General features: G+C 43.6%; 1 protein-coding gene and 1 long non-coding RNA gene across 8 annotated transcripts in view; one reads left to right on the top strand and one right to left on the bottom strand.

Annotated features, from left to right (window-relative positions):
• Positions 1 to 23,837, bottom strand: part of LOC308460592 (uncharacterized protein) — a 126,699-nt gene that overhangs the window by 28,848 nt on the left and 74,014 nt on the right. The gene's annotated exons all lie outside the window — the stretch shown is intronic.
• Positions 1 to 23,837, top strand: part of LOC308460608 — an 84,358-nt gene that overhangs the window by 29,563 nt on the left and 30,958 nt on the right. The window contains exon 5 of one of the 4 annotated variants that reach the window (XR_013978602.1): positions 12,110 to 15,363. The exons of 2 other annotated variants lie outside the window; for them this stretch is intronic. This is a non-coding gene — a long non-coding RNA (uncharacterized lncRNA). Of the gene's footprint in view, positions 1 to 2,524; positions 4,925 to 12,109; positions 15,364 to 23,837 lie in introns of those variants that run through there. One more of the 4 variants, XR_013978603.1, reaches the window with a different exon arrangement.

The following is a 23,837-nucleotide window of genomic DNA, read 5'->3' as shown; positions in this document are numbered from 1 at the left end:
AGTATTGCACTTGGGCAAAAAAAATGAGAGGCACAAATACAAGATGGGTGACACCTGGCTTGAGATCAGTACATGTGAACAGGATCTAGGAGTTTTGGTTGACCACAAACTTGACATGAGCCAACAGTGTGACGCGGCAGCTAAAAAAGCCAATGCAATTCTGGGCTGCATCAATAGGAGTATAGCATCTAGATCAAGGGAAGTAATAGTGCCACTGTATTCTGCTCTGGTCAGACCTCACCTGGAGTACTGTGTCCAGTTCTGGGCACCACAGTTCAAGAAGGACATTGACAAACTGGAACGTGTCCAGAGGAGGGCAACCAAAATGGTCAAAGGCCTGGAAACGATGCCTTATGAGGAACGGCTAAGGGAGCTGGGCATGTTTAGCCTGGAGAAGAGGAGGTTAAGGGGTGATATGAGAGCCATGTTCAAATATATAAAAGGATGTCACATAGAGGAGGGAGAAAGGTTGTTTTCTGCTGCTCCAGAGAAGCGGACACGGAGCAATGGATCCAAAGACAAGAAAGAAGATTCCACCTAAACATTAGGAAGAACTTCCTGACAGTAAGAGCTGTTTGACAGTGGAATTTGCTGCCAAGGAGTGTGGTGGAGTCTCCTTCTTTGGAGGTCTTGAAGCAGAGGCTTGACAACCATATGTCGGGAGTGCTCTGATGGTGTTTCCTGCTTGGCAGGGGTTGGACTCGATGGCCCTGGTGGTCTCTTCCAACTCTATGATTCTATGATTCTACTACACACTATGTGTATTGTGTCTGTCTCCATTTCTTATTCTTTCTCATTACTTCCAGTCTTTAGGAGGAACTGCAGTTGAAGGACTGAGTTGAAATTACGAAAGAAAGTGATGAGTCATGCTGCTTTCCCCAATAGCTTCTAAATCTGAAGACATCATGGCTTCTGCCTTGCTATATCCGTGGGAAGGGGAGGGGGTACAAAATTATACTAGTATGTTAGCCTGATGTTCCTAGTTTCCAGCTTGTGTGTGTGATTACCTAATATTCCTTCCCAGCTGTTTCTTAACATTACTCATACCGGTCTAAAGCAACTATCTTCTCACTTTCTTCACTAAACATAGTTTCCCTTCGTGGGCTGTTTAGAATGCTTTTTTGTGTGTCTGTGCACTATAGTTGCCTCAAACTGGCACTGATTTAGGTAATAATAGTTACAAGCTCAACAAATATGTAATCAAAATAACCTTGCTCATGCTAAGCTTTATTCACCACCCCCCCCCCCCCATTTCCACAAAAGCGGAAAGAAAAGAAAAAGGCAGGCTGCCACAAGTCTTATTTTATCTTACCAGGCAAGTGTTTATCGGGCTGCCCGGGAAAGTGCATGGACGGAGAGGCATGATTCAAATGCACAAATGGTGGAGCTGTGGAACCTTAGAGTTGGGAGGGACCCAGGGGTCATCTAGTCCAACCCCCTGCAATGCAGGAATCTACGCAGGAATTTCCATGGAATTTTGGAAATAATGAGCCAAATGGTTGGCTGTGATGTGAGGTCTTAAAACATGGGTTGCCAATCTTTCTGAGCCAATAGGCACATTTGGAGAAGGCGCCGTGGCCGCCAGTCGTTAAATGGCTGCCATGGAGGTGTGGCCTAACACAAAATGACAAGGCCACAAAATGGTTTGGGCATGCCGCCCCCCTCCCTCAATGAAGAAAAGGTGCACTAGCTACTAGTTCAGAATGGATGCGGGGGGGGGGGTGAGTGTCCAGTCCCAGCAGCCAACGAAATGTGCTGTGTTCAATGAAGGAGAGGCTGAGCCACTACAAACAAACTGAGCGGTCTATTGTGAATTGTGAATTTCTGAGGAGATATCTACTGAGACCTTTCATGGGGGAAGCTGGGTGCTGCTGGCCAGCACAGCAGTGTCTGTGGGCGCTGCATCAACTTTTTAAAGCTCTTGAGAAGGCATGATTATTGAAACACATTCAGCGATATGACTGTATCAAGACACAGTGATATGTTTGCGTGCACATTCAAACCTATGTGGCTTGATTGTCAAGGAACAATCTGCTGAGCCGAGCGTTTCCATTGCTCTTCCATGGAACGTGGTCTTGGAGCAGAAAGTGACCTAATGTGGACAGTCGGAGCTTGAAGATAATGGGTCACTTCTACTGCTGTTCTCTGGCAGCTACGATTCAGTGCTATATTGCCTCTAATCCTGGGGGTGGCATTTAGCCATGGTCATTAATAGCCATTGGTAACCCCATCATCCATGAGTATGTATAATCCTCTTTGAACTCTTGTGACTAATAGCCTTTACTGTGTGGTAGTGAGTGCCATATATTAATTAGGTGTTCTGTGTATTTTCTTTTGTCTGTCCTAAAATTGGCTCTTAATCAGTTTTACTGGGTGACCTCCACTCTGGCATCACGAGAAAGGGAGAAAAAAACAACTTATCACTACCCACTTCTTCCACACCTTGCACAATTCCACAAACATCTTTTTGATGCTCTTTTTTCTGAACTGAACATTCTTAAATGTTGGACGTCTTTCTTTGTAGGGAATGCCTCTTGGTTCCTTGATCCTTTTGACTGCACCTTTTCCAGCTCTGTGATATCCTTTCTGAGGTGGGAAGATGGTGACCCATATTATTCCAAGTGTGGACACGTCAGGCATTTGTGTAAAGTTAAAGGCAGTTTTATTTCCAGCCCCTTCCCTAAGAATCCCAAGCAAGTTATTTGCCCTTTTCACAGCTGCCGCACGCTGGGTCAACATTTCTCTTGAAGTATCTGCCATGGCAACCGAGAAAGCTTCCTTTATACCACGTCAGCCCAGCCTTTGGCACACCTTGTTTGCTATTGTCTCTGCAAAAAGGTTGCAAATGACTTTGAGTAACATGTGCGGTTCTAGGGTCACTGTCATCTCAAAAAGAGGATGGTTTTTAACAGTTTAAAATCCATCAACAGCAGAAGTGGAACTCTTAACCACGGCCAAAGCGCAGCACTGTCCACAACTTTGCTCCTACTGCCATCTCTATCTACAGAGACATGGTGGTAGCAGCGCTAGCGGAATTGTGGGCAATATATATCTGTGTGTCACCCCTGACACTAGAGTAAATGTTACGTCAGGCCTCTCCCCCAAGATGCATGCTCCTTGCATGCTTCCAGGTGTTGATTATTTATCAGCACCCAAAAGTGGCTGTTCTGCTTTAAAATGGAACGAAACCCGTTTCCAAATTCCCAGCTGTCTGTAACCAAGCAGACAGTCCCCATTTCCCTAACTCCAAATGCTGGGTGGCAGCAGGGGGTGGGGGCTGTGTGTGTGACTGAGACCTGTGTGTGTGATAAGGGTCAGATATTCCCTCCCCCCTGCACTGCACTCCTGATCGTGATTCTTCCCCCAACTCTCGTGGCGCTGCAATTCAGGAAGAAAAGAGAAAGAAACAGATATGAAGGTGCTGGTATTTAAAAAGAGAAGGGTTGATTCCCTCAGAGGAGAGGGAAAACAAATGGCTATAGCAGCCTCAGAAATAGTCTGTGTGCCAGAGTCAGCTGAGCAGCAACACAAGAAGTCAACTGCCCCTGGAGAAATTGCACAGCCAATTCCTTCGATAATTTAAAAAGTTGTATTTTCGGAGCTCTTAAACATAAAACTCAACACACACACACACACACACACACACACAAAATGAGAGGGGGATGTTTCGTTCATGACATTGTGGAGCTGCCTTTTCAAAAGTAAGTGAAAAAAGCAGGGCAACACCACAGTAAATGCTCAGCGTGCAAGAGGCCATGTTTACGTGCGCTTAGCGTTAAGCGATTTGGTTTGTAGTTTCCCAGGTTGCTAAAAACAAACCCCAAAACTGCGTTCGATGGACTGCTCTTCAAGCATGTGGTGTGGAGGCCACTTTTAGGGACAGCTTGCAAAGTTTGGTTAGCTTAGCAATTTCACGCAAAATTGGTACAGAGCGCCTTATTTTGGTACGCTTGACACTGTGAAATCTAAGGGCCATTTGTCACAAGATGCAGGGGCAAACCTGGGATTGGTACAACGTGGGCACTCAAAGCAGGAGCTGTAGCCCTGCTCATTATTGTATGACACAAGCATTTATTGCACATTTACACTTTATATCTTTTCATAGTATGCACAAAGCTTATTAGACATATATCTAAAAAGGTAATGTACAAAACGGCGCTATCAGCCAAAGCAGCTTCTAAGGGCTGAGCACTCCGTAATGCATAATGCTCATGGAAAGAAAACATTGCAATATATTATTATATCACAGGGGAACCTTTAGTATGATAAATATTTCATCAGGATAGTAGGCCAAGGATTCTTGGACTCATATGCAGTCTTTCCTAGGGCACATGGAAAAACTACCTTTTTGAGTCTTTAAAAGCGTGAGCTCCCATTGGACAGAAACAAAGAGCGGAATAATAAACTGATAACTTTGCAGTGGGGTCTCCGTTGTGCATAAGATGTTAAAGTGGCCTTCCAGAGAAAGCTGTGGGAGCCAGTGAACGCTCCAAGGCTCAGGGAAAGGAGTGAAAAGAATTGAACAGAATGCATTCTGCTGAAGTAAAAAGTGACAATTTGAAAAAGGGAATGCTGTTCTGAAGGGGGATGAATCAACGCTTGCTCTGAGTCACCCTCAAATCCATAGCTGCCCCTTCGTGCAATGCTTGAGATCACACCCTTGTACTCTCTGTTAATCAAGCAGGATTAATCATATCTTCTTGGTTTTGCATTTATGATTAATAACAATTTGTTATAATTTCCAACCATACCTTATTAATATCAGCTAATGCCGTTATTATTTACTAGAATAAAGACATTTCAGTAAAATGCCTAGCATATGTTTTGGTAGAGAGGACATTTAATACCTGGGAGCTGAACAACTTTGTTGTGTAACGATGTACTGTACTATTTCTGCTTATCACTGTGAAATAAAGGAGTTTTGCAATAAGATAAATGGTTAATAAAAGACCCATGGTTGATAGAGAGGAAGCAAAACCAAACAAGTACCAGAAATATATATTTAAAAAGCTCTTGCAATACTTTTATATCTAACAGCATTAAAGTTTATGCTTATAGGCTGCTTGATGCAGCTGTCATGTTGGGTTTCACTTGGCCCTCCGGCAGCCTTCCTCATTTGTCTGAGACCAAAACATTCAAGCTGTCTGTCACAGCAGTGTGATCTTTTGATCCAATGGGAAAGCAGAGTTTCTGCCATATTCAGGAAAGATCCGTCACCTGATCTTCAACAAAGCAACTGTGTCATGCGCTCGTAAATTCTGCCCATTGCAAATACGTAAGGGTGTCCTATAAATTATGATGCCAGGTTCCTGCAAATAAAACCCCTATTTCTTCCATAGTGTTTCATAGAAAGCTCAAAATGCAAACAACAGCAAAATGCTGCTGATCATGTTAAAAAAACATTTAAAGCTGATTCAGCAAAAAATAGTATTTTGGGTACACTGGACTCCACAGCATCTTTACAAGAAGCTATTGTTTTCTGATTCAGGTAGATGCTGGAGGTGTAATGCTGGGGTACATGATGTGGGCTTGTCGAGTGATAGCATCTTTTTGCTTGGAAGTTGTCCATATTGTTGCACGGACCCCACTTTCCGAGCAGTGAGAGACTCCAGGGATGCCTGTGATTCTTGTGAATAATTATATTTGTATACCACCCTTCATCCGAAGGTCACAGGGTGGTTCGCAGCATAAAAATACAAAAGGAAAACACAAAATAAATAATAAAACAGAAACAAAAGCAAAACAACAACAACACAATATCCCACCCCCCAGACACAATAAAAAAGCGTTTGACTGTTAATCCACCGAAGGCCTAGTTGAAGAGGAATGTTTTCACCTGGCACCTAAAGGTGTATAAGGAAGATGCCAAACAAGCCTCCCTGGGGAGAGCATTCCACAAGTGGGGAACCACTGCAGAAAAGGCCCTGTTCTTGTGTTGCCACCTTCCAGACCTCATGGAGGAGACACATGGAGAAGGGCCTCCAACAAAGATTGCAGGGTCTGGGTTGGTTCATATGGGGAGATGCGGTTCTTGAGGTATTGCTGTCCTGAGGGTTGACCCAGGGTTCGGTTTCCTAGGAATGAAGGTCAATGGAGACTGTGGTGTTGTCATGATATATGGTTTTATTTACACATAAATACAACCTGAGCATAGGATGGAGGGGCCCAAAGCATTAAAACAGAACTTGCCTCTGCATTTGGTTTCCAGGAAGGCCCCATCACAGCACAGAGCAAGATATGCCCCCTCTGTCCTCGTCTTCCAGCACCAGTCAAACTCTCTCACGGGCAGCCTCCCCCAACCTCGGCCTATTATTCTCCATCCTAAGATGACATGGCATCCAACCTGGAGAAGTGGGGAAAGACCCACCCATTTGTCTGTATGACAACCTTTAGGGGCAAGTAAATGGCAGTACTGAACTGGCCAACCAAAGACATTACCTTAACAAAACAAGTGGCTTGGCTGGTTCATCAGGTTTCCCCTCATAGATACTAACCTCACATATGCCTTATGAGGAACGGCTAAGGGAGCTGGGCATGTTTAGCCTGGAGAAGAGGAGGTTAAGGGGTGATATGAGAGCCATGTTCAAATATATAAAAGGATGTCACATAGAGGAGGGAGAAAGGTTGTTTTCTGCTGCTCCAGAGAAGGGGACACGGAGCAATGGATCCAAACTACAAGAAAGAAGGTTCCACCTAAACATTAGGAAGAACTTCCTGACAGTAAGAGCTGTTCGACAGTGGAATTTGCTGCCAAGGAGTGTGGTGGAGTCTCCTTCTTTGGAGGTCTTTAAGCAGAGGCTTGACAACCATATGTCAGGAGTGCTCTGATGGGGTTTCCTGCTTGGCAGGGGGTTGGACTCGATGGCCCTTGTGGTCTCTTCCAACTCTATGATTCTATGATTCTATATACAGGCTCTATGACTATCATCCAGACTGAACACCACCACCTGTTACAGCAAAGCTATAACAATATTAATTTTCCACTGGAGAAATTCTTGATGTTTGCAGATGTCCATGTACTTTTGAATTATATCCCTGTTGTATGGGAATTGACTATTGGGGAATGAAAAAGGACTCTACCAGTCCTTGTGGTTGCTAAGAGACATATACTTTGAGCCACGTAAGATAGATATTCACCATCTATTATGTAATAGACTGAAGATTAACATCCCTGCTACATTTGTGCGTACTTCATTGATCTGGCACACAAGAGTTGCTCTTTGCTCCAGATAGAGGAAGGGGTGTTCTCAAGATGGGGGTGCTGGTGGATAACACCCTACCATCCTGGTGAAGTTTGGACTTACAGTTCTGATCTTTCCCTCCAGGGATGGTGGAATGATTCAGATAGTCTGCACCCAGAAACCAGTGGAACCCAATGGATTCTTAAGTGCCCTGTTTTTTTCTTCCCAGCAGCTAGAGTAGACGACCCCTTTGAAGCCCCATCTCACCGTTTAACAGTGAGACCCTTCAGGTTCTTGAAATGGTTACCCCTGAGCACAATGTCTGGTGCTGTGGAACCTGCCCTGCACAACTGATATGCCCAGGAACTAAGGGCTGGGTACACCACAAGTGGCAGAAAGTGTGCTTTTAACCTGACTGAGCGCAAGTGAAACCATATAATCATGTGTAGTGTATGGTAATGAGGCAGTAAAGAAGGCTCACTTCTCTGCCTCCATCTCTATGCCAATGCACAGAGTATGGGAAACAAGCAAGACAAATCTGAGCTCTTAATACGGGAGTATTAACATGAGTCAACAAGGTGATGCAATAGCAAAAAAAAGAGGCTAATGCTATTCTAGGCTATATCAACAAAAGTATACTGTCCAGATCAAGGGAAGTAATAGACAGCCCCAAATCACTCTGGATGGACTGATTCAGCGCAGCCTCAATATACTTTTGGGGGTAAAGTTTACTTTATTTTTATAGGAGTCTCTCAGTCTGATTTGCCAAAAGCCTGAACCCCCTGGAATGGCCCAATTTGGTTCAGGATCCAAATCACTGAAAAGGATGAACCAAATGCCCTTGCTACAGTGTAAGTGTCAGTGAGCAAGGGTGCAAACTTGATTAAAATATTGGGGGACCCAGGTAAGCCCTGCCCCCACATAATCTATCACATGACATAGTGCACACACACCATTTGAATGGCAATGCACATCAACTTTGGGGCTCCCCCATCCCCTTCAAAAAAAATTTTTGTTGGGGGGCAAAGGGACCTTGGCCCCTAGGAGTTCACTTCTATGTCAGCGAGTTAAGATTTGATAGTGGATTGTCCTGCTAGTTATTGTATGGTAGGCAAGAACTACTGACCTCCATTGAGAAAGCAGCCACTGATACAAAAGGAGCAAAGCACGATTTGTTTTCATTTGGCCTTTGTGTATGTATGTGTGTGGGGTTGGGAGTGTCTGACAGGAATCGGAAAAACAACTTTTTTAAAAAAAAAAACAACAACCCTAGAAAGGGGAAACCCACAACTCATTTTTTTCCCCTCCCAGCTGCGGCAGAAGCCAGCACTGAGAACTGTGAACATTTTTACCATTTGTTTCATATCCCAAGCTTTGGCCTGGGCGGTTGCTCATTGCAGTATTTCCAGGGAGGTCAGGTCTCGAGATTAGGGCAAGTACATTTAAAAAAAATAAATGAAAGAGTGGAAAGCAGAACCTGACATTATGACACAAGAAGCTATTTTCCATATTTGCTTGTTATCGAAGAACTGGAATCTGTACTGACGAAGATAATGTGATGTCACTCTTTAATCTGGCAAGCCTGAGGAAACCACTTCCTCATGTGTAGGCTGGCGGTCTCATGATTGCCATTTAATTCTGAAATGCTCATTGAAATGATGTAAGAAAACAAGCTTTGCTGTTATGTGTGTGTTTTTAATAATAATGAATGAACTCTATTATGAAATTCTCTCCAGCTATGTTAGGAAGTATGCTGGTTATTCAACAAAACATACTGATTATCTAAAAGCAACAGTAAAGGCAGGGTTGAGGGGCAGGGCATGTGAGCTTCAAATCGTACAGAGCTGGTTCCTGATTTTAACTCTTTCTCCCAGAAACACAGAAAATTTCCTTATGACTGAAGTACAGTGAGTGAAATTTAAACCCAAGTTGCCATACCAAGGATGTCTGAAAAAATTGTATGCTGTTGGGAAAAACACAGTTAAGAACCACCTCTGTACATTAACATTAACTTCTCCTTTGTGTGTGTGTGGTTTTTTTTGTGTGGGGGGCTGGATGCAGGTTTCTTTTTCCTCCAAATATTGAACTGTATGTGAGGGTGGAATTTCACATGGCATGGTGCATAATGACCTCACTATAATTCTGTGTTGTGTGAACAGTTGCTACCCCTCCGTTCTCCTCCTCTGGCATGACTGAGGAGACTGGAAGAATCTGATTCCATTTCCAACTTTCAGTTCCAAACAAGCCAAGATGAAGCCATGGCTTGTTGGATAAATTGTAGTTTAAACTAACCATTGTTTGTCCTAGTTCAGGAAAAAAATGAGAAACAGTGGTTAGTTGAAAAGGGAATTAGATGCCTCCTTGGGGCCACAGCAGAGAAGGTGGAGGAAAGAACAGGATTGTGTGTGTTTAGTGTTTAAAATATGGTTCAGTGCCTATTACATAGGAAGTTGTGAGTGGCAGCTGGTAGGGCAACTAGGAGATTGTATAGGTGGAGCCACTGCTTCCCCCCCCCTAAAAATGTTTAGGGGTACTCTCATTTTCCTTCTCATATTGAAGTACTGTCCCTCAGTGAGACCAAACTTAGATTCACAAAATGTTTAGGGGTATGTGTCCCCCCAGAAAAAAGGCACTGGGTGGAGCAGGGGACAATGAAAAGGTGCCAAACATAACTGTTAACCAGAGGCTCCATAAACTTCCAAACCTATGGGGAAAGTTGGTTTCCCTCCTCCAGCTCATTCACTTTAAGGTCTTTCCAGAGTATGGAATAAAGTGGTGAGATATTTTCTGAACTAGGAGAGCAGGGCTAAAATTACCACTCAGCCATGAAGCTCAACATGAGACTTTGAGCAAGTCGCTGTCTCTCGGCCTAGCCTACCTCGCAGGCTGGTTGTGAAGATGACATGGGGAAATGGAAAACCATGAATGCTACCTTGAGAGGCTTGGAGAGAAGGGGGGAATATATATACGCAAAAGAAGCAAAAGATCTCCAGCCTGACTCTCCTTGATTCTGAAGGGGGGGGGGCTAGGTTTGGAATAATACAAATACACAATTGCGACACAGTCAGGATAGTCTGGCCTACGCAGGTCCCTGCAAATCCAATGTGTGGGGCTCTGCTGGGACAGAATTGGCTGGGTGGGTTGAATGATTATTTTATGTATTTATTAAATTTATATACTGCCCTTCATCTGATGATCACAGGGCAATTTACAATGCAGAAACACAATGCAGGAAGGGAGTTCCAAAGTCTGGGAGCAACCCAGCTTGTGTCCTCTCCCAAGAAAGGGTGTGTGGGATGTCCCTATTTTCACTGGAGAAATGTTGGGGGTGGGGTGGTATGGTGGCAACTTCACCCCTGCTAAAGGGACGGAGTGGCATTCACAGGGTTTTGGGTGTGGAATATCAGCCATGGCATGGTTCAGTTCCTTGGAAGTCTGAGTGGTGGTTCCCTTTCTTCACATCCACCACTTGATAACTGCTCTTTCAAGGAATGGCTTGGGCGCACGAATGTGGCCAGAGCAGTGCTGACACCATAAATGGTGCTTTCTTCAACTCTTCAGGTGTAACACAGGCATATGGGAAGTACTAGTTCTGAATGGCTGTTATGATTACATTTAAAACTGAAGTCACACACAGTCATTATCCGTCATTTGTCAGCCCACTTTCCTTCGCCATCAGCCCCTGGGAGTTTTTATAAGGTGAGATTCACCTGCGACAAGACCAGCAAGGCCTTCCAAGTTTTAGCCTAGCACTTTTCAGCACCAGAACTCTCTTCCTCTTTCATGGTTCTCTGATAGGAGTGTTTTTGACAGTACTACAAGCCGAACACTACAGGGCCTCCACTGTGGGAATGGCTATGTTTTTCTACAGAGAAATTTCCTGTCATGTTGAATTTACAGACACATTGGTGCTGGAAGGCTTTCCTAAGGAGCATAAAACCAGCTGTACGGAGCGACTATTCTTCAGATTGTTGCCTGCTGCTTTCTTAGCAAGGCAGAAGTGAGGAAACCTTGTCTGATCAATCAGCCCTTACAGGCACCAGAGTGCGGCTTGGGGTTCTCTTGCAACTTCTCTCTGTAATCCAGTATATCTCCTGAAAATTGGGGCCCAATGTCAACTTTATTGCAAAGGAAACAAAATCTGTCATTTAATGCATATGAACAGTGTATTGAACATGTCAACAATCAAAGTTATAATCAGAGGAACATCCCCAAAATTGCACGGATGGCTGTCATTCTAATGTGATCTAGCACGGAACTTTGGCAAATGCACACTATATTATCTACATCAGCAAAATGCATCTGTTACTCTCCACCTTCAGTAATTTTAGAGACCTAGGATACATGTACTGGTGTACATTTTCCATCAAATCACAAATATCACAAAATACAATTTGTTGTTTAGTCGTTTAGTCGTGTCCGACTCTTCGTGACCCCCTGGACCAGAGCACGCCAGGCACTTCTGTCTTCCACTGCCTCCCACAGTTTGGTCAAACTCATGCTGGTAGCTTCGAGAACACTGTCCAACCATCTCGTCCTCTGTCGTCCCCTTCTTCTTGTGCCCTCCATCTTTCCCAACATCAGGGTCTTTTCCAGGGAGTCTTCTCTTCTCATGAGGTAGCCAAAGTATTGGAGCCTCAGCTTCACGATTTGTCCTTCCAGTGAACACTCAGGGCTGATTTCCTTCAGAATGGATAGGTTTGATCTTCTTGCAGTCCATGGGACTCTCAAAAGTCTCCTCCAGCACCATAATTCAAAAGCATCAATTCTTCGGCGATCAGCCTTCTTTATGGTCCAGCTCTCACTTCCATACAAATACATTTCATTTGTGTTATGCCTCATCGGTGAGGTTTCTGTGAGAAAAAGCAGGCGAATTGCAATAGCTGACACCGGCCCACCCGACACTCTGATCCTGTTGTTTTCTGCAGCTGCCCTGGCCCTTCTTGCAGCTGTTCTGAGACTTGCACCTACATGCACTAACAAGCCCCGGAGGGCTGGTGCCATGACTGCTTTAGCAGGTCAGTTTTCTGAAATTACCCTTCCCTAGTTTTCTGCTCATAAACCATTTCATTGTCTATCCAAACACTGTCCATCCATTTTGTACCTAGTTTATCCCTGAGCTCCTGCTTGTTGGTCTTGTTAGCAAGGAAATGCTCCTCCTTTGTTTGAACAGCTTTGCTACCTGTGAAGCTCACTTGCATACCAACACCTTGCGACCATCTCAGAGGTACTTCCGAAAAAGATAATTCACATACATGTCACAAATTGCCTTGGCACAGAGGGGCTACATTTTATTCAGTCTTTAAGAAGTGGACCACCACCTAAACTTCCACAGCAAGGAAAACTTAATGGACTCTCCTCTAATTTCACTGCCCATTATGGCCCACAGGGCTTCAATAAGGATGGGCTCACTTGCCTTTCTCAGGAGTCCAGAAGTAATGATAGTTTCTGACACAACTGATATTTGAAGTTTTGTGAGATATCTTCACTTATACTCTTTGCTCCCAAAACCAAACGTTGAAGAAGTAACTGTAGATGTGTATGTATGGTCTCAGATCCTACTTCCACAGCATTAGTTATGGTAAGTGTCACAGTGTAACAGCTGCAACTTGATTTCCTCTCTTGAATGTGCATTGTGAAGTACTTTCCCCCCAGCTATTGACCTCAAAATATTCTTCCCAACATCTTTACAATGTAACTGTTGACCTAACAACCACTCCGTTTGCTGTTTCATAGAGATGGGTAATTGCTGAATGAGTTTCTATCCTGGAGACAATCACAGATAATATGAGTGTCTACACCATCTACTTCCTGCCTGGAAGTGGTGCTATACTTGTTCGGTGCTCTACTCCTGTTTCTTTCTGCATAGGTTGGCACTGCTAGGAGCCACACAACTTGCTGAGCTTACCCATGTGTAAAACCTCCAGTAGTGCTCTTCAGATTCCTCATAAATACTTGTTGAGTTGAGAGAACTGAAGCACTGAGCTGTCTGGTGAATGCAATGGCCAGGTGAAAACAGCATGTGTGTATCTGGCTGTTGCTTCTCATGAACAAGATCTGCTGCCTATAGATGCAGACCGAATCTGAATACAGGCCATCATTAGTTGCTTCAGAGTATAAGGCCATGCCTAGCACAGACTGCCAGTGAAGACACCTGTCAGGGGTGCTGGAGACATCCCAAGACAGCCTGGCTCCCTGCCCTCACCACCTGCCTGGAATTGAGGCCAGGTGCCCTGAAGGAGGACACAAATGAAAACAGGTGTGGGAGGGCCATTTCTGACTTAGAAGCAGCAGAGAATGCTAAGAAAGGGGGGAGGATGAACAGAGGAAGATTTAATGGGAGGAAAAGAAGCAGAAAGAAAGACCAACAAAGGAACATTATAAGAAGAGTTAGGCCATCTTCATCTCTCACCTATGATGAGTTGTGGCTCTTAGATCCAAGGACAGGGACCAAAGGGGGCTTGAAAGCCCCTTTCTCTGACATGAAATGGGGCTAAGATGTTGTGGCCTTAAAAGCGTCACAATGCCAACTTCCTGTTGATTCACCTATAAGGAATTTCCATAAAATAGCAACCATTTCCATGTACAGCAGCCACAGACCAACTGTATGAGGATGTCATAGACTTCTTTGTGGTATCAATTCTTTGCTGAGATCTGAACAGTGCATCTGTGAAGGGTAGCCCCTGCTTATGCTACTTGACACCATATTAATACCGTAAAGCTGTTTCATCTCATTATCTATAGTTCTAAGGTTGATTCTTCACTGAAGCCACTGGTTGCACATCAATGGCTGGCATTGGTACCTTCACCTGCACCACAGCTATCCACTCCCAAGGTCTGCCTTGCCGTTGTTGCCTTTGTAATAACAGCATCTGAAGCAGCATCTGCCAAGGAAAGTGACCTCTTCCCACTTACTTTATCCCAATTTATGTGCAACGCTACTGGAAGCATTAACCAGTTCAAGGGCTTCCTGTAGTCCTGATTCAGCCATCAAATACATTAAAAAACACCCATCTTTGTGTGAAAGCCACCTAGACATTGTACCTTGATTGTACATTGTTCACTTTTTTCAGGTTTTCCGGTACAATTAGTTAAGTGTTTTCTACCGCAGACATTGATTAGGGTTGACGTAGCTTATTTGCATGCAAATTTTTGAGTCTAGTTAGATAAAGGTCCTATCCGTGGCACTCGTACCAGTTATTAGTAGAAATCTGACTGCAATCTTGGCAAAAGGTGTTATTTTATGCATAGTCTGGGTCAAGCCAGGCCATGTAGGTCTTGGGGAGCTCAATGGCTGTAAGAGGTTCCATAGCAAGACAAGTTTTCAAATGGGGTCATGGGATCATAAGACATAACATTTGTTCTATCAGAAGGTCCTTTGAATAAGTCCCATCTGGAGCACTGGCGTATGAAGACGGCTTGTGCAGTCCCATAGGGGATCCCACAGACTGAAGCTTTGAGCAACTGTAGTAAGCAAGAGAAGATGCATTTTGCTGATGTGCAGAATCGTTTTTACATGAGTTTACCAAAGTTCAGTGCTAGGTCGCATTAGAATGGAGGCCATCTTTGAAGTCTCCGATTTTTAGAAATGTTCCTGTAATTATAATTGTCTGGTTTTTTCCATGATTAAGATATTGCTTGTGTGAATTAAATAAGTCAGGTTTGTTTTGTTTTGCAAACCATTTCAAGTTAAGCTACTGGGCTACAGTTGGGAGGGAGTGCTAAGGATTTTACTGCCATCTACTGACACTAAAATATTGGAGTAGTGTTTTGGTCTTTAGCTTCCTCATTTTTGGCAACCAGTTTGGTTCAGATTACCTGCAACATAATGCAAGCCATCAAGATCTAGAGACCTTTATATCTAGAGGCGTGTGGTCCGTCAGCAGACGTTACCTGTGGACCCTCCTGAGGAGATGGCGAACCTCAGTTTCAGTGGGCTGGTTTGTTTAAGGACAGTGGGTGACTCAGCCTCATCGTTAGAAATTTTTTTCTCAACTTGTTTTTTGTTTCCAAATAATAAAAAAATGGTAAAGATCAAGAATGCCTGAATGCTACTAAGTTGATCTCCAACCTAAACACTACTTTTAAAAAGCCTTGAGTCCAATGACCAATTAATGTATATTACATTAATCTTTAACCACAGTCTGCTTTCCAGCTCAAAACATGATTTTTAAGTTCATTGATAACAGAAATCAACCATTCCCCAGAGTAGCAAGGCTGCACCTGTTCCAAGACAGAGTGGCTCTCTGATTTCTAGTTATAGCAGATGCCCCTCAGGCAGCCTGTGCCTTTGGCATCCTTATTTTACAGATAAAACCATTTTGCACTGAAAAAAGAAATTCCCAGGTAGAACTGAACAAATATAGGAATTTTGCCAGTATTGGAAAGTTTCAAATGTTGCCATTCAATGTGCAATTTCACATTTGAAATTCAAACAAAGAATTTGAAATTTTATCTCAAAAATTGGCATTTGATTGTTGTAGCTTTCATTTATTTATTACATTTATGAGGTACTTTATAAAAAGTCCCTGTGGCGTTTGCCTCCTAGGATGGGTCATAAGGAAAGGGTTAAAATAGGTGTGATGTGATTGGCCAGTGAGAATGCAAGGGGGAAATAAAAGTTAGAGTGGGAGGTTTTGAAAGTCAGTTGAGTTGAGAGTTGAGGCTTGGGAGTTGAAGAAGGAAGAGGGAGGTTTCGGTGTGGGTTGATAGAGTTGTATTGTGAGAGAGTGAGAGGAATTGTTAGGTGGAGTCAGATAGATAGTTGGAATAATCAGTTTGGAGTTGTTAGGAACTAAGAATAAGAAACTGACAAGAGAAAAATTAACTGAAACCATAAGCTTCTTCCTGCATTTAAAAATAAACTTGATTATTTGTTTATGTTAACAACTGACTGGACTCCGTGTGTCCCCGTGAGATACAGGGTGGTGGCAGCGGAAAAAGCAATCGCAGTGGCGGCACAGGGTCAATAGACCGTCAAACGTCCGGGGGCCCTGTGTGTGATCGCCACAGTCCCTAAAAACCAAACAATATTGCACAATAAATTAATAAATCAATCAAATAGCATCTCCCACTGCATGTCAACTATCAGATAAGGTCAAATATTAAATAATAATTTTATGCCATTTCCCCCCTGGAACATCAGCACAAGTGCACCTGCCCATAACATCTCTTCTTTGGTATAATGCTGTCGCTGATGTCTTAACAGGCAGGAATAAAACTGCAGGTTTCCCTGGGCCAAATGGCATCAGTGGGCAGATTTCTTGCACCAGATGATGTGGCAGAATGTGGCACTTGTCTCTAGTTGTGGGACATAATCGATGGATACATAGAACTATGCTGCACATGGGTTACCTTGACTAGGGGGTGACCTTGCAATTCACTTTGTAGCTTTAAAACACATGAGAAAGCAGAGACGAAGTATGTAGCTGTGGCTTCGCTCCCCTGTTCTTTCCTGGGGCATCTGTTCACAGCCCTCCACATTCTGCTTGGCGCAAGTCAGACCCCAGATGTATCAGGAGGGGAAGAAGTAGACAAAAGAGCTGTGGAAGGAAGAGCGAGTCTGAAGGCTTCTGTTTCCTCAGAACTTCTGCTGCAACAGTGTGAATCTCTAGGCTGCACTGGGTTGCCTCTGGCACACCTGTGTGTATCGGAGGCGAGTCCCTCCAAACCTGGGTTGGGCTGCTCAAGAACCTTGCCCTAGAAGAGAAGATTGGCATTAACCACTTCCCTGGGCCAGCCAGCTGCCCTCTGCCTGCTAGTTTTTATCAGCCAAGAGGGTCCAGAGTGCAAGTGGTCACCCTGACTGATCCCAGCACCTTGTCTACGTCTTCAAGCCATACTAACGGAAACTTATCTAGTGTAACAGGACTAGAAAGCGCTCTGGACACCACTCAAGATTCCAGTCCGAATTTCTCCTAATATACACGTTTGCATGCAATTTTGCATACTCATCACATCTTTGCAAAGCAATTTCCCCTTACATAATAAATAAATAAATAAATTCTGCCCCCTCCCAACTAATATCTGCATTTTTGTACACATTACTTGGCTGGAGACTGCACTGCAAAATTTGGGTTTTGGATTGTATATTGTTTTGCAAAGTGTGGATTAGATAGGCTTGCCTTTAAATGCAAGCAGAATCAAATCCGCTCTCCCCCATTCCTAGCTGTGGCTAATTATATTTTTCTTTTTTATGTAAAAAGTACAGGACCCTGACCAGCCTACCTAGCACTGAGTGCAGTAAAACGTGCTTTTGCAAGCATACATTGCACTGTGGTTTGCTACAAAGCAGCGCATTTTAACAACATTTGTTGTGATTACTAGGTACCTGGCAGGATGTACAATGTTCACTGCCTACATACTTTATTTTTGTGTGATATATAAACCTATAAATTAATTCCTAAACAACATAATGCAGCCCAGTGAGCCTTAGAAATCAGTCAACAATAGGTCCTTACTTCAGTGTCACTCTGGATGGCTCAGGAAAGGTTGAGAAACTATGTTTATTGCTTTTGACAGACATCTTCTGATCAGTGTCAGCAGGAGGATCAGGCTGCTAGGGCAAGAAAGGAAGGCAAAAGAAAACCCACTGATAGTTAGCAGCTGTTTGCAGCTGATTTGATCCTGAACAGCTAAGTCAGTCCTTCCACCAGCAGAATAAAGCTTCTAGCAGGAAATAACTGCAGTCCTTCCATCCCCCGTGATTCTTCCTATTTGTCCCTGAGGATTCCCCAGAGGCCACCCCCTTTGCTGGGCCTGCTCTGACTCCATCTCAGTTGCTTCAGTGTGGCTGGAATTGGTCCTTGAAGTGGAACAATGCCTCTTGCTTGAGAGATGTGCCCACATGCGACTTTGTGGCTGGAATGCATCCTACAGAACAAAGGTGAGATCCACCTGCTTGACTCCACCCACTTTTGTCTCTGGTCCTGCCCACCACAGTGGTACCTCGGGTTACAGACGCTTCAGGTTACAGACTCCGCCAACCCTGAAATAGTACCTCGGGTTAAGAACTTTGCTTCAGGATGAGAACAGAAATCGTGCTCCGGTGGTGCGGCGGCAGCAGGAGGCCCCATTAGCTAAAGTGGTACCTCAGGTTAAGAAAAGTTTCAGGTTAAGAACGGACCTCCGGAACGAATTAAGTACTTAACCTGAGGTACCACTGTATAAGGGAATGTGGCCCTGCGGCTTAAAGAAAAACAGTCTCCAACCCTTCTATGGGAAGTCTTGGGAGTATCTATTACAAGGGATATTTCCCTGTGAGGGAAGTACTGGAGTCTTATAGTGGTTTGTTGAAGTTCTAGTAAAATCTGTTTGTTTTTAAATTTACAGGTGGGTCATGGTGAAGCTGGAGCAGGCATACCCCCCCAGATAGATAACACTATTCTTTACAGCAGCATCAGAGCCCCCCCCCCAGCAAAAAGTATACAAAACAAGTCCCTTGAATATTTTGTTGCAGCTAGTGACAAAACTCAGACCCCCACCTCCTTTCCTGGTGGCATTCAAATTGCTAGCTGGTTCCCTCCAGCTCCACCCCAATAGGAATGGTGTGTGGAGTAACTAGTAGACCCCAGCCATCAAAAACTATTAATATTCGTTTAATCAAGCACTTTTTACCTTTCAGTGCCCATTAGGATATGCTCTTTGGCAGTCCTCTTTTCACAAACATAACACTACGCCCATAAAAAATATAATGCATCAAAATTAGTCAGCAACACAGTAGGTTTAAAAAGCAACAACCCTTAATGATTTGACAGCCTGCTAAAATGAGTAATAATGAGAGAGAGAAGGGGGGGGAGAGAGATACGCCCTCTGTATTTGCATAATATTAAGGGATCAGGCAGACTACCAGATAAGCTCTCTGTTTCAATAGGCATTTGGAAGCTGACTGCTTTTCATAAAAGGGCTGGTGCTGTGCTGGTTTCATTGCAATTATTTGTATGTTGTAAACATATACATATACATATACATATATATATATATATATATATATATATATATATATATACACACACACACACACATATCTAATCCATTGATGTTTAATTGTATTTTAATGATTGATTTGTCTATGTCTGTAGAGATTCTTAAAGGTAAAGGTAAAGGACCCCTGACAGTTAAGTCCAGTCATGACCGACTCTGAGGTTGCGGCGCACATCTCGCGAACCAGAGCAGCGCATGGAAACGCCGTTTACCTTCCCGCCGGAGCAGTACCTATTTATCTACTTGCACTTTGACGTGTTTTCGAACTGCTAGGTTGGCAGGAGCAGGGACCGAGCAACAGGAGCTCACTCTGTTGCGGGGATTCGAACTGCCAACCTTCTGATCGGCAAGCCCTAGGCTCTGTGGTTTACACCACAGCACCACCTGTGATTCTTACCTTTATCTATAAGCTGACTTGAGTCCCATCAGGGGAAACAAACAAATAATAAACAAACAAACAAATAATAAATATGTGGAAACAGTAAGGCAGCCTGACCATCTAGATCAGGGGGGGCTTGGGAGCTGAAGTCACCATTTGCAACCTTCCAGGGGCTGCATCTCAGCAGTGAGTTTGCCCCAAAGTGGTACACAACAGCCCCCCCATCAGCTGATCCATGCAAATCAGCTGAGGAGGAGGATTTACCCCCCCCCACTCATCAGAAGACTGCTCTGGTGGCCAGAGTGGGGTGGGGTGATTTACACACACCTCAGAGTGCTGGCCAGCTTTCATAGAATCATAGAATCATAGAGTTGGAAGAGACCCCAAGGGCCATCGAGTCCAACCCCCTGCCAAGCAGGAAACACCATCAGAGCACTCCTGACATATTATTGAATACTTTATTGAATACTGTACCAGCCTTATGGTGCAAATTGTACCTTCCCCAAATCCTTGTCCCTAGATTCTCATAAAGCACAGACCTAGCCAATAGGGCTACCCAGTGTTAGCCCTATTGAATTACGTGGGGCTTACTCTCAAGTACGTGGGTTAGAATCCACGTGGTTATTTGTGTTCATGTATTTAATTGTCATAATTCCTCCAATCAATTTTGAATTTAGGACATGTAGGATAAGGAAATTCATTTATTTGCCAACTATCTTGTAGTACTTCCCCCCCCCTCATGTCATGTGTACAATCCTGAGGCTTTCCTTCAAATACTTTAATTCTGGAACCTTGCCTGAGCAACAGGTATGATTGTAGTTGCTGCTTCGCATTGTAATTCCTATTATATGTTGAAATATGACTTGATGCTTTTGTTTTTATTACGTATTTTCTGGTTTTCATATATTGTGATTTTATGTTGTAAACTGCCCTGAGATCTATGGGCATAGGGCAGTATGCAAATTTTGATGAAGAAGATCATTCCCACGATGAAGAGCACTTTACAAATAAAAAGGTTTGTGGTGCTGAGAGAGAACTGAAAAATGGACTGCACTCCCAAAGCCATACTGGTTCTCACTGGTATTTGCAGGCCCCCCACTGGGAAGCAGCTGTGGCAGGAGCAGCAAAGAAAGCCAAGACACGGTCTTGGGATCGAAATGGCCACAACTTTTTATTGATTACAAATGTAAGTAGGCTTTGGCACAGGAACAGGGTATGTTCCCTGAATCAACCAATCCAGTTGCTGGCTGATACTCTATCAGGGTTGATCCTGAGGTTAAGGACACTCTCCTCCAAGACACAGATCTATAGGGCGATCCTACCAGGCTGCCACTTGTGGGGTTCTATGGCCTGTTGGCTCCCATCTGGGCTTTCAGACAGAAGCCAGCCCCTGGACCCCTTTACTGGGGTACCCTGAATTTGATCCTGGCTTGTGGTGGGGGGTGGGGTACCTACCCCCAAGCTTAGACTAAGTATCCTGACAGATGGGCTCCTCCTGCAAAGTCCTACTGGTTCTCACTGGTATTTATGATAGCTAGGACAGCAATATTCACATGCACAGCTCCTAAGCCTGGTCTCATCCTATACTTTGCTTGTACATACATGCTGGACTTCTCATTTATCTCTGCTGAATTTCAGCTTGTTGGGTTTTACTCAGTGTCCTAACCTGTCAGGATAATTTTGAGTGTTGGTTCTACTATGGTACTAGCTATCTATTCGGGTCATCTGAAAATCTGATAAGGAGCCACTCTACTCCTTTGTCCAAGTCACTTATAGAAAGCTTGAACCACACAGGGACTAGGGCAAAGTCCTACATCACAATGTCCCACACTTTTCTTAGCCAGTGATCAGTTTTAGGGAGATTACCATTTCTTTGGGATTTTGCTATTCTCATCCTTGTTGTTATCAGAGAATTATTGGCTTATTAATATGGATAACAACAAGTATTGCACATTGTATGCCTATCATATAATATATATAGTAAGACATGAGGCTTGACGCATGTGCTACTATGTATATGTGTACAATGTGCAATACAGACTTGTTTGTATTAATATTAATAAGCCATGGAAAACTAAAGATGTGTAAGGTAATAGAAGAGAGAAACTGGAAACCAGGAGTGGGGTGAAGGGAAGTCTAGAAAGGATGAATAAGTAAGTAATTTGGATGTTAAATTGTTAAATTATTGAAAATTGAAAATGAAATATGAAAAAATATTAATAAGCCAATATTTTAATCCTTTGTTTATATAGGGTTAAGCGCTTTCTCTTTTACCTTATTTCTGCTGGTCCAGAAGTGTCTTAACTATTCAAATGCTATAGTCTGTATAATGAAGAGCCAATTTGCTGAGCACTGCCAGGCGGTTTTTGTTTGTTTGTTAATAATAAGTTACAATTTTTAAAGAAGACATGAGCCATATCCTATCTTATCTATTTATCTGCAAATGCTTTTCAGCATTCTGTAGTCCCAATTCAATCGGTTACACATAAACAAGGCTTCAGTGTGACACTAATTGAACAAGAACATGAGTGGGGTGGCACATCAGCTTGCATGGAAGAACATGGGCTGGGAATTTGGGATGCACACCAGAATGCATATGCTGTCCAGAGGAATACAGCATGTAGAGTCAGTACCCTTACCAGTTGGATGTGCAGTTGCATGCCCACCCCTCTTGTGCCCCCAGCAAGTGCCATGTGCACAGAAGACTGGCGTGGATCCCCTTAGCTGGATCAGAGCATATTTCTGTGATTGATTTGGTGATGCTTCCAGTGATACAGGTTTTTTTTTTGAGTTTTATGTTAAAAGGTCAACAAAGCATAATCGTTTTTGAAGAGAACTGTATCACTTCATGTCTCAAACACTAATTAAAGAACTCCACTCGACGTTCATGTGAAGGCCCACATCAAGCAGTTAATGCAACTTGTTACTGCAAGATTTGTTCTGACATATCCCTTGCAGCAGAGTAAGATGGGAAGAAGGCATTTCTTTAGAGACTGCCAATAGGCAGCCAATAAGAAGCGAAGGGGCTTTTGCTTAATGAGATTAAAGATTTTTGCTGACATCCTAATTGAATCATCTTGAAATACAAATGTCATCACCCAGAAAAGTAAGAACTCAGAACTAGTTCCACTCCTCCTTCACCAAATGCTTCCAGGCCATATATCTCAACCATCCATAAACTCAAAATGATGTGTGCTAGGAGATTAGCTTATGCACTCTTCCCTGCTAATTTTTAGCACCACCAGCCAAGGCAAGAAAAAAACAACAACTTAAGAATTAACTTGTTTAAAGCGTAAAGCAAAGCCATCATTTTAGCTCCCCAAAACAGTAAAAGATGTGTATAAAACACAGGTTGTGAAAAAGATGGCAAGGGCTTCTCAAAGGGCATATCAAAAGTTCCTCACTGAGATCAGTAGCAACAGATAATGTCACTTACACCGAAATGCGCTTTAATTTGCATGAGGACTTAAAAAAAAGCAGACAAACATCTGTGAAAATGTGGAGAAGTAAACTCAATATTGGGAAAATGAGACTCAGAGACACCAGAATGGACAGATTTGCTCATTCCTAGTAGTCATGTGCTTGCACCAAAGTCAGGATCTATCTGTGGGCTGAATCCTGAAGCATGACAGCTTTCATGCATATGCTGAAGTTGTGGGAGCAGGGGCTAAGGAGTGAAATAAACGTTTTAAGCACTAACACATTTTTTACAAGGCACCCCCCCCCAAGCCTCTCCAAAACACAAATAAGGAACAATTCAAGGGCAAATCTTTACCAGGAACCAAGACTAACCCATTGGAAAGAAGATATTCTTACTTTGGTTGCTTCCAGGTGATGTGTTTATTCAGCATTCATTCTGATTTGTTTGAGGGGAGGTAAATTTCCAGTTAGTGATGTATGGAAGTGAGAGCTGGACCATAAAGAAGGCTGATCGCCGAAGACTTGATGCTTTTGAATTATGGTGCTGGAGGAGACTCTGGAGAGTCCCATGGACTGCGAGAAGTTCAAACCTATCCATTCTTAAGGAAATCAGCCCTGAGTACTCACTGGAAGGACAGATCGTGAAGCTGAGGTTCCACTACTTTGGCCACCTCATGAGAAGAGAAGACTCCCTGGAAAAGACCCTGATGCTGGGAAAGATTGAGGGCACAAGGAGAAGGGGACGACAGAGGACGAGATGGTTGGATAGTGTCTTCGAAGCTACCAGCATGAGTTTGACCAAACTGCGGGAGGCAGTGGAAGACAGGAGTGCCTGGCGTGCTCTGGTCCAGGGGGTCACAAAGAGTCGGACACGA

The sequence above is a fragment of the Podarcis pityusensis genome (genome assembly GCF_964106645.2).
Source record: "Podarcis pityusensis genome assembly, chromosome: 13".
NCBI classification, from domain to species: Eukaryota; Metazoa; Chordata; class Lepidosauria; order Squamata; family Lacertidae; genus Podarcis; species Podarcis pityusensis.
The sequence above is the reverse complement of the archived record's forward strand: the minus strand, read 5'-3'. Positions and strand labels throughout refer to the sequence as shown.